Source organism: Mauremys mutica, unplaced genomic scaffold (genome assembly GCF_020497125.1).
Source record: "Mauremys mutica isolate MM-2020 ecotype Southern unplaced genomic scaffold, ASM2049712v1 Super-Scaffold_100324, whole genome shotgun sequence".
Taxonomy (NCBI): Eukaryota; Metazoa; Chordata; order Testudines; family Geoemydidae; genus Mauremys; species Mauremys mutica.
Genome location: NW_025423314.1, coordinates 98,889 through 110,426, shown reverse-complemented (window position 1 = coordinate 110,426; position 11,538 = coordinate 98,889). Strand labels below are relative to the sequence as shown.

The following is an 11,538-nucleotide window of genomic DNA, read 5'->3' as shown; positions in this document are numbered from 1 at the left end:
TAGGAGCAGCAGTGATCTGTGTGCTCCGTATAACCTGTATGCCCAAAAGGTCTGTTACACTCCCCCCATCCCCTGCCCCATCTCCTCTCCCTCTCTGAATGCCTGTGAAGTGGCTTTCCCCCTCCCACCCTCCTGCAATGCTTGTGGGATGAAGGGGCTGGTTGAACAGCTGGAAGATCAGAAGAGCTCCTAGATAGACAAGGTGTCTGGGACTCTCATTAGGCAGCATTGTGAAAGCACAGCTGAGCACAGGGCCCCTTCCCCTTTTAAGGACCTGAACCTCATGGCCTGCGGCTAGAGATGACTTGGCTGCATCCGGTGGGTCACACTCCACCTCAGCCAGTGTCCATGCAGTGTCCTGCTCTGGGTGTGTGAGTGCTGCCTAATGAGAGTCCCAGACACCTTGTCTACCTGGAAGCTCTTCTGATCTTCAACCAGCCCATTCATCCCACAAGCATTGCAGGAGAGAGCGGGAGGAGGAGGGGGAAAGCCACTTCACAGGCATTCAGAGAGGTAGAGGAGACAAAAGCGAGGGGGAGGGGAAGTATAACAGACCTTTTGAGCATAGAAATCACTGCTGCTCCTACAACAGCAGGGACAGGCCACTCGGAGCTGAGAAAAGGAAGCCACCATGTTTCTGCCTGGTTTCAAACCAGGGACCTTTTGCATGTTAAGCAAACGTGATAACCACTACACTACAGAAACTCTGTAATGGAGTTGTGCCCTTCCCTTCATAAGAACGGCCGTACTGGGTCAGACCAAAGGTCCATCCAATCCCATATCCTATCTGCAAACAGTGGCCAATGCCAGGTGCCCAAGAGGGAGTGAACCTAACCGGAAATGATCAAGTGATCTCTCTCCTGCCAGCCATCTCCACCCTCTGACAAACAGAGACTAGGGACACCATTCCTTACCCATCCTGGCTAATATCCATTAATGGACTTAACCTCCATTAATTTATCTGCAAAAAGAACAAAGAGAACATGTGGCACCTTAGAGACTAACAAATGTATTTGAGCATAAGCTTTTGTGGGCTAAAACTCACTTCATCGGATGCATGCAGTTAAAAATTCAGTTGGAAGATATATATACACACAGAGAACGTGAAAAAATGGGTGTTGCCATACACACTATAACGAGAGTGATCAGTTAACATGAGCTGTTATCAGTAGGAGAAAAAAACCTGATGTTGGGAGGGGAACAGGAGAAAGGACAAAGGAAGCAAGAGACGAAGAGAAAAGAGGGATCAGACAGTGGATGGAGCAAGAGGTGAAACAAAAAGGACAAACCCCAATGTCCCCAGTGATTCTAAGGGACAAAATCACAGGTGCAGAATAAAATTCTGCCTCCTTAAGCTCATGTTTTCCATGCCTAGAATACAACTGTCACCAGATGGATCAGACTGAACAGGTTTCAAACCTCCAGGAGGCTCTTACCTTCTAAACAGGGACGGCTGTTTTCTAGTAAAATCACTAAAAGGGAAGGAGGAAACTCGAAAGAGGTTCCTCCTGGCGCTCACGTCCGTGAACCCGAATACTCTCTCAGGGGCGAGGGGCCAGGGAAACCTCAGAGACCCCTGTGGCTTTGCTGCAGCAAGTCTCCTTCTCCGGGTCTCTGTTTGAGGACTGAGAGAGTATTTGGGTTCATGGACGTGAGCGCCAGGAGGTACCTCTTTCGAGTTTTCTCCTTCCCTTGTAGTGATTTTACTAGAAAACAGCCGTCCCTGTTTAGAAGGTAAGAGCCTCCTGGAGGTTTGAAACCTGTTCAGTCTGATCCATCTGGTGACAGTTGAATTCTGAGCAAGGAAAACTCGAGCTTAAGGAGGCAGAATTTTATTGCGCACCTGGGATTTTGTCCCTTAGAATCACTGGGGACATTAGGGTTTGTCCTTTTTGTTTCACCTTTTCCTCCATCCCTCCCTCCCTCCTTTCTCTTTGTCTCTTGCTTCTTTTGTCCTTTCTCCTGTTCCCCTCCCAACAGCAGGAGAGGTGTGTGTGTGTGTGTGTGTGTGTGTGTGTGTGTTGCGGGGGAGTGCTCTGCAGCTCCCACTGTGGGAGGTCCACCCAAAAATGTGGGGCTGAAATAGAGCTCGGGCAGTGATCCCCACCAGTGACATGGGCCATCCTTTGGGCTCTCTGGTGAGAACCCTCAGCCTCCCGTCCTCAGTCTCTACCCTGATTGGCTGAGCAGGGGGTTATTGACAGGGAGGAGACTCAGATCCTTGTTGTTCTCTTTTAAGACCAAGGAAATAAGTCAGAACCAGTTCTGTGTTTGATGAATTTTGCTGCTTCTCTGCATTAATGGTCTCTGAGCAGTTCATGATTCTCTCTGACATTGCAGTTCTCCTCAAATACTTGCTGAATAATTACTGTGCACTGTTGTTGATCTGGAGCTCATCACAGAGCTCTTTATTCAGGTCATTCAATGTCTGAAATTCAAGATCTGATGGTTAGTTTGTAAAAGCAGCAAAGAGTCCTGTGGCACCTTATAGACTAGCAGATGTTTTGGAGCATGAGCTTTTGTGGGTGAATCCCCACTTCGTCGGATGCATGTAGTGGAAATTTCCAGGGGCAGGTATATTGAAAATCAGGGCTCTTGGGTCCTATTCCCAACTCTGCCACTGACTGGCTGTGTGACCTAAGAGAAGTCAATTCTCCTTTCTCAGCCTTAGCTTCTCCCTCTTTTGAGTAGGGATAATAATGATCCGCTCCTACCTACTTTACGGTGGGTGGAGGCAGGGCCAGCTCTATGTTTTTTGCCGCCCCAAGGAAAAAAAATTTGTCTGCCCCCACCCCAGCCCTGGGCTCCCCCCCATAACCCTTGCTGCCCGAGCCCTGGGCTCTGCCGCCCCCACCCGCACCCCCCTGCCGCCCCAGCTCTGGGCCTCCTCCCCACCCACACACCACTGCCGCCCCAGCTCTGGCCTCCCCCCACCTGCACCCCCCTGCCGCCCCAGCCCTGGGCTCTCCTCCACACACACCCCATGCTGCCCCAGCTCTGGGCTCCCCCTTCCCCACCAGTGCTCCCCCACCCACACACCCTCTGCTGCCCCTGCCCTGGGCTCCCTCCCGCACCTGCACCCTCCTTCCGCCTCAGCCCTGGGTCACTGGTAACTTGCTCCCAGGGCAGGACATTCAACAGGAATTCTGGATGTGCACAGAACACAGACAGGACTGGTTCCCGCATGGTTACAGAGCTGCAGTAAAGTGGAACAATTTTCAGCTTGTGTGATTGGAGGAGATCTGGATGCGTATTATAAGACTGTCCTCCATAAATGAGGAAAAGTTGAGGTGCCTTTATTATTCTTTGTTTCTATGGGGAATTTGCCAATGCAATATCACTGTCTTCCTTTTAAACAAACAAAACTAGAAAAAAAATGGCAATGGCTGTTGAAAATAGCAATTCCAGTCCTAATAACCCCTGGGGAAGCATTTCTTGCTCAATTTTATCTAGTAGGATGCCCATGGAACAATGGGACAGAGAAACCTGCATCACTGACAGTGCAGCCATGGAGACACCACACAGCAGCCTTGCCTAGCAGGGGCAGGGGGGCGAGAAGGGACGTCATCCGAGCTCCCTGCATCCAGGTCACTTTCCTCAGCCGGGCTGCATCAGGGGAGGGCAGAGAGCAGCAGCTTCTGATGCTCCCCTCACAGCCCAGCCCCGGTGGGGAAAGTGACCAGGACGCAGGGAGCACATAGTGCTGCTCCTCGCTCCTCCCACCCTCTATGGGGCCACGGAAGAGCACTGGGGCAGGGGAGAGCAGTGAGCACCTTTGCACGGCCTCACGGTGCCCTTTGACCCCCTGGAGCCCAGGGTGGCTGCCGGGGGCCCCACCCCTAAGGCCGGCCGGGCTCCCCAGCATGAACAGCAGAGACACAGGGAGACTGGCCACCCACTGAGCAGAGGTAGCCTGGGCGGCTCGTAATGGAGGCTCGGGGGGGCTCAGCCTCCCCAAACCTTGCGTCGCCAAGGGGGCAGTGGGGCCCATGACTAGGGGCCCTGGCCAAATTAGGCTCCCCTGGAAAAGTCTCCCCCATGTCAGCCCCAGGGCTGGAGGAGCTCCCACTCCCTGCTACAGCCCGGGGGCTGCAGCAGGGGCACAGAGCTTCTCTGTGATCGGGGCCGCAGCAGGGCCGGGGTAAAGGAGTGACAGGGTGGGGCCAGTGGGGGAAGGGGTGGAACAGAGGTGACAGTGGGTGGGGCCGTGGGTGGAAGGTGTGGAAGGGGGCGGAGCCACACACAGAAGTGGGGGGGGCAGGGTTCCGGTGCTGGGGCCCCCGCACTTGTTCTCCCTTTCCCTGGGCTTTGGCATCACTAGCCCCTGCTTAGCGAGTAGGGGTCAGTGGTCCCCAAAATGTGGGGCGTGACTCCTAGGGGGACACAGAGGAAGATTGATGGGGGCACCTCAGGGCCTGAGCCAGCCCCCATGGAGGGCAGGGAGAGAGCCCCACTCAGCCCCACTCTGTCCCAGCTCTTCCCCAACCCCACCCTCAGCCTGGCCCCTGGCTCCCAGCCTGGCCCCTGGCTCCCAGCCCGGCCTCGACCCCCTTACCCCTCTCCCCAGCAAGCAACGGCCCCTCTCCCAGCCCCGGTTCTCGACCGCGGCTTCCGAGGGGCCACAGCCATGGATACGAGGGCGCAGTGTGAAATGTTTGGGGCCCACTGGGTTAGGGTGACGTCCTCAATCACTTCGCTGCCGTCCAATGAAAGCGATTCCTCACCCACCCACCCCTCCGTCAGGACGGCCTAGGTATGTTCTGCTCCCTTCACTCGTACAGGAAGGAGAATAACATTTCATTGCACTCAATCCTAAAGTGATTTGCAACCCACCACCATCCCAAACTGGTCATTTTGGGGAAGCAGCCCCACCATGCTGCATAGCTAGGCAGAGTAGGGGTGTCTATGCAAACACGGCCTGTTCCTGAAGTCTTCCCACAGCTACTCACTAGATGTGAGGGGGGAGCTCATTCAGCCCCTGCTTATGCTTAGTATTGGGAACCTCCTTAGTGTCCCTATCTCTGCCGGCCTTAGATTTCTCCTCCTGTCCTTCTCTTAGCAGCTTAGATGAGGTGGCCGAGTGGTTAAGGTGTTGGACTGTTAATCCGTTGTACTCTGCACGCATGGGTTCAAATCCCATCTCATTGGATGCATTTAGTCTTCACTCTCCTTTATAGACAACCATCTCCCTCTTTGGTACAATGACAGACCCAGCAATGTTGCCTCTGTTACCCAAAATTGGGCCAGCTAGTAAGCGTAAGGAGGACTAATGACCCCCCAGCGTTTGGCAGAAAGCAGCATGTTTATTATACTAACAGCTAAGCTCAAAAGAAGAGATGGGGGGGTGTCACACTCACACTCCCATACACACGCTCCCAGGACTGGCTCGGCACTGGGGATGTCAGGATTCTGCCAGGTAAGTGTCCCCCGGCGCCATGATGGACGGTGCGATGAAGGTAAGTCTTCCTGAGGCACAATGAAATGTAACATAGCGAACCACTGGCCAGGCGGTCGGGGCGAAGGGCATTCACTGGAGGTACAAGCTTGTGAGTGACTCCTGAGCACAGGGCCCCTTCCCCTTTTAAGGACCTGCTCCTCATGGCCTGCGACTGGAGATGACTTGGCTGCATCTGGTGGGTCACACACCACCGTAGCCAGTGTCCATGCAGTGTCCATGCTCTGGGTGTGCGAGTGCTGCCTAATGAGAGTCCCAGACACCTTGTCTACCTGGGAGATCTTCTGCTCTTCCAGGTGTTCAACCAGCCCCTTCATCCCACAAGCATTGCAGGAGGGGGGGAGGGGGAAAGCCACTTCACAGGCATTCAGAGAGGGAGAGGAGACAAGCAGGGGACGGGGGAGTGTAACAGACCTTTTGGGCATACAGGTGATACGCAGCACACAGATCACTGCTGCTTCTACAACAGGGTAAGTTCTCAAGCAGCATGTTTCTTACTTTGCCCATCTGCCAATTTTGATGATTATCGATGGAAATATTTTGCCATTGGGTCGTGTGTTTACACAGAAATTGACATTTACCAACAAATACATAATTCTTCCAGTCCTGCCTAGTCTGCAGTTGGTGGGTTTAGAGGGACACATTCACTCTCCCCAGTCCCCACGCCAGGCCTGTGCTCTCAACTTCCCACACTGCTGGGATCCTTCCCTGGTCTCCCCTCAGACCTCTGCCCCCCACCTCCACTTCTGGGATCCCCTCCCCACACTGTCCAACTCCCCTGCTGCCAGGATCCCTTCCTGTTCCTTTCATTTCCTGTCTCCACTCTGGGCAAAAGCTCTGCACGGTTCCCACAGCGGAAGTTGAAGCCAGGTTACCTGGATGAAAACCAGGAATCCTGCCCACTAGCCCATATGGGACTATTGGTGCAGCTGATGAAGTGGGGATTCACCCACGAAAGCTCCTGCTCCAATACGTCTGTTAGTCTATAAGGGGCCACAGGACTCTTTGCTGCTGTTATTACTACAACTCTCTAAGCCAACCCCTCATGAGCGCAGCAGGGACTAGCGTGACCGGATGTCCCGATTTTTGTGTCTTTTTCTTATATAGGCTCCTATTACCCCCACTCCCTGTCCCGATTTTTCACATTTGCTGTCTGGTCACCCTAGCAGGGGTTGCACACAGGGCTGCATTAACACTTCAGGTGCTGAGGTTTCCCTCACTCCATCCCCAGTGCCTGTGATCAGGAAACAGACATCAGGGCTCCCAGGTGCTGCACAGACCATGACTGAGATCGGGACCCCATATTGCGCTAGGTGCTGTACAATCCCTGGCCAACACTGGGACACCCAGGGGTTCCCCACAATCTCCCTGAGCCTCTGCTGCCCAACTTCTTCTGACTCCATCTGGATCACACACACACACCCCCCGCAAAAACCCACCTTTCCAAACAGTCCTTCTTTCCCTGCCCCCTAATTCCGCTTTCACACCCTGGGCCCATCTCCTCTCTTTGTGCCTCCCCCCCAGGTGAGCAGAGATGGAGGCAACTTCAGCCACTGGAGCCAGCCCCAGCGAGCGCTGCAGCCCGCCCGGGGGGTGTTTGCAGACACAGGAAGGGATCAGCTGGGAGCGGTGGGGTGCTGGGAAGAAGGAGGCAGGAAAACAAATCTCAGCGGTGGGGGGCAGCTCCTGGGGGCGGGGCTCTGGCACAGCCCAGGGGCGGGGCAGCTCCTGGGGGCGGGGCAGCTCCTGGGGGCGGGGCTCTGGCACAGGCCGGGGGCGGGGCAGCTCCTGGGGGCGGGGCTCTGGCACAGCCCGGGGGCGGGGCAGCTCCTGGGGGCGGGGCTCTGGCACAGCCCGGGGGCGGGGCAGCTCCTGGGGGCGGGGCTCTGGCACAGGCCGGGGGCGGGGCAGCTCCTGGGGGCGGGGCTCTGGCACAGGCCGGGGGCGGGGCAGCTCCTGGGGGCGGGGCTCTGGCACAGGCCGGGGGTGGGGCAGCTCCTGGGGGCGGGGCTCTGGCACAGCCCGGGGGCGGGGCAGCTCCTGGGGGCGGGGCTCTGGCACATTGTGACGCAGGAGCCCGGGCTCAGCAGCTGCTCCCTGGTGGCCACGTGCTGCCAGCAGCGCTGGAGCTGCCCGGGCCGGAGCGGAGCCGCTATTTTCAGCTGCAGCAGGAGCTGCCCCCGGCCCCGCTGGGCTCCAGGTGGGGACAGAGCCTGGGGCCCGGGGTTCCCCTGGGTGCGGCTGGCGGGGCGGGAGGGGAGAGGCCGGAGCTGCAGGCGGGGAAGGGCGGGAGGGCAGGCGGGGGGTTGATCGGTCTCTGGGCACCAGGGGAGCCCCGGGGCAGAGTGTGTGTGTGAGTGTCCCGGGCCCAGGCGTGCGCATGGGGGGAGCCCTGGCACCCCAATGCCCTGAGCCCCGGCTGGGGAGGCTGCTCCCCCCCTCCCGTGGGGGCTCCGGGGGGGGGAGGAGGCTGCGGCGGCTGCAGGCGGGTGCTCGGCCCCCCCTGGGAATGACCCGCTGCCGGCAGCTTGTGGCGCCTCCTCCGCGGAGCTTTTCCCCGGGGGCGGCCTGGGCGCAGCTGCGATCAGCTGTTTGCTGGGCAGGCTCCGCTCCGCTGCTCCCCCCCCCGCTCCTGGGGGGGGGAGCAGCTGAGCCCCCCCCCGAACCCCCCCCAAACAGCCCCAGGGGTCGGTGGGGGGCGGGGCCAGCAGCAGCAGAGCCCCCCCCTCGCTCCCCTGGGGCTGCCCCGCCCCGCTCGGGCTGGGGGCTCTGCCAGGGCCCCCGCGTGAATCACTGCTCCCTGCCCGCCAGGCTCGGCTCCGGCCACAGCAGCGGCGGGTGCCCCGGGGAGCCCAGCTGGGCTGGGGCAGGGGGAGGTTGGGGGGAGGAGAAGCTCCAGGTACCGGCAGGGGGAGGGGGAGAGGAGCCGAGCTGGGGGGGGAGGAGAAGCCCCGGGCCCCTGGAGGAGCTGCACTGCCGGGGGGGGGGGTTGGAGCGGGAGAGTAGCCACCCTGGGGCAGGGAGGAGAACCCCGGGCCCTGGCAGAAGATGTGGGGCTGAAGTCCCCGGCTCGGGAGCCCCAGCCACCTTAGTGGCAAAAGTTGCAGGGCCGAAGCACTGACCCCCCTCTCTGTGGAGCTGGCCTGAGCCCCTCTCGCTCCCATCCCCCCTGTGGAGCTGGCTCTCACTCTCCGGCTGTGGAGAAATTCAGCCCAAATCTCCCCATGTTGGTATCTCCATTTCCCACCCCCCCATCACCCAGCCATGGATGGATTTAGCCCAGGAGGCAGGGTCAGTGTTGGCCCCATTGGGCAGGTGGGATCTAGGGCTCAAAGAGGTGAAGTGACTTTCCCAAGGCTAAGCAGGGAGTCTGTGGCAGAGCAGAGACTCAAACCCAGAACACGTGAGCCTGAGTCCTGTGCCTTAACAACTAGGCAACCTTCCCCCCCGAAGGAGAGGGAACCTCCTCCGCCACTTTGAGTGTGTGGTGTTGCCTGATTTGGGGAGGGTTAGTAGGGACAGTGGAATTTATCCACTTAATTTAGTTGTATTTAATAATTAATTTTCTAATTAATTAGTAATGTTAGTAATAATTGATAGATATTAATAATATAGGTATGGCTCGCCAGTCTGTGTGATCAGAAGATAAAAGTTCGTCTTGAATCAGGCTTCACAGAATTTAACACAAGGAGATTGGGTTATGTGACAGAAAAACTATACTGAGACAGAATTAGTCAAACAAGACCTTTTATTTAAAACCAATAAAACAAGAAGTAAATGTAAAATGTCAAAAGCAGTTTGATTACAAAGTTACAAAATATCACAGTTCTTTAAGAGATATGATATGATATGATATGATATCTAATGCACTTTGCAGCAAATAGTACTAGAGTGAATTTCACACCTCTGCTAGAGGAAGTATAGTTATAAAGAAACTGGTTATGAATTAAACCCTTCTTAGCATAGATGCTTTAGAGGTGAAGTAGAAATTAAGAATTATTTCATACTTACAGCTGTGAAAGGACAGAACACTACGACTTATCATTAGTTGACAGCTTTCGTAGGTGTAGGCAGGGTGAGGCGATGAGAATAGAAGGATGGGTGTATCGCCTGCCCTAATGGTGGATTATCACACCTTTTATAGGGAGAAATCCTTCCTCTTATGCCCAAATTTGTCTTTCCCCATGGAAAGGTGAGGGTACCTGTTTTCATAGGCTGACCTTTGTATACGTATTAAATGACAACTATCTACGTATCTTGTGGTAGACTTGTTGTATTTTGTGGGCAGAAATACCCTACTTTTGCACCTAACTAGGTGAAAGGTTAGCAGATATTCAGAAAGTCCCTAGACAATTTGCGTAGGTTTGTTTCCTATTATCACTTTTCTGAGTAAGGGTCTTAAAGGTTGCTTTCAGCATCACAGAGGAAATAGGCCAGGATGTCTGGTTTAGAAGCTTCTAGGTATCTTGCGTTTACAGCTATTGCAAATTCTATTAATCTATGCAGCCTACACACTTTTATCAAAAAGACATTTTATACAGACCAACAGATTAATCCTCAGGGCTACAGTGGGTGGGAGCAGGCACTAGACAGAGCTGCCAGGAGGTGGGGAGGGGGGTTGGATAGTTGGGGGGGGTGATTAGTGGGTGGGGAGGGGTCTCTGGAGGGGGCGGTCAGGGGACAAGGAGCAGGGGGGTTGGATGGGTTGAGGGGTCAGGGCAGGCAGGCAGCAGAGGGAGTTGGATGGGTCGGGAGTTCTGGGGGTCCTATGAGGGGGTGAGAAGTGGTTGGATGGGGTGTGGGAGTCCCTGGGGTCTGTCTGGGGGCAGGGGTGTGGATAAGGGTCAGGGGGACAGGTAGGGGGTAGGGTCCTAGGGAGGCAGTTACAGTGGGGGGGTCTCAGGAGGGGGAAGTCAGGGGTCAAGGAGCAGGGGGGGTTGGGGGTTCTGAGGGGGGCAGCCAGGGGGCAGGAAGTGGGAGGCAGTGGATGGGGTGGGGCTAGGGCAGGGCTCCCTGGGTGCACACCCTAATGAAATGTGCTGCACACGCCTATGGTCATGGGGGTGAGCCACTCGCATCCTTTTTCTGTTTGTGCCATTTCTTTCTGTCTCAAAACCTGAGAACAATTCTCTCTAGTTCTTCCCCTTCTCTCTCCCCTCCCCACATGTGGCTAGAAAATCCAAGGAGATTCCCTCGTTTTCCCTAAAATTATTGACTCTCTAGTCTCTTATTTTCCTATTTTCTCTGTAATTCTTGAATTCTCCTCAGCTTTGGGATGTGAACCCAGCCCGTTTATCTGCAGCAATTTGTCCTTGGGTAGGTGGAATTTGCTGTGCTGTGTCACTCCCCCAGCGTGGGTGGGGGTTAGTAGGTGCTGGCTGGGGGAGCCCGCAGACACGGCTGCCTCTGGGGGGGAGATGGGGGGGCCGATCTCTGCCAGCAACAGGACATGGCCGCACAGGAGGGGAAGGGAGGAGCCAGTGTCCCCTATGGAGCCTGCCCAGCCCCTTTGGTTCTGCTCCTTTCCAGCATTTTGTTCAGAGACTTTATTACTGGGGAGGCTGAAAAATCTCCCTGTGGGCTTAGCCTGGCAGGAGGGACCAGGTCTCCCCTGCAATAAAGAGCTGGAGCATGTTCCCAGCATGGCAGAACCTAGGTTGTGTCTCTGCAGGGAAAGATCCTGGGGGAATCGTGATGTGACATGAACTAAAGCCTGTTCTGAAACCTCCACAACTGCCCTTCTCGCCCTGCCAGGCTGCAGGATGTCGTCCATGTTTTGCTCCAGCTCGTCCCATCCTCCCATGGGACAGGGAAGGGAAATGGCTGCAGTGGAGTCAGTTCAGGTAGGGATTATTGGGCGGGGGGCGGTTCTGGTGGGTTCCTGCTGGAGGGGAGGGACAGCAAATGCACCGGAGGAGGGAGGCTTGGGCAGTCTGGTTTGGGGGTTGGAGTTTGCCAAAAAATTCCCAGGGTGGAGAATGGGAGGAGGCCAGGGTGTAGCAAACCTGTTGGGACTTGTTCAATATGCGGCTTCCATTCTAGGAACAGACCCAAGTAGCTCTTGTGTCATACAGGGGGCCTGT

The 11,538-nt window shown here is 56.0% G+C and overlaps 1 non-coding gene across 1 annotated transcript; it reads right to left on the bottom strand.

Moving 5' to 3' along the window:
* Positions 1-632: 632 nt before the first annotated feature.
* On the bottom strand, positions 633-705 carry TRNAV-AAC. Its single transcript has one exon. It is a non-coding gene; the product is annotated as a tRNA-Val (tRNA).
* Between the last annotated feature and the right edge of the window lie 10,833 nt (positions 706-11,538).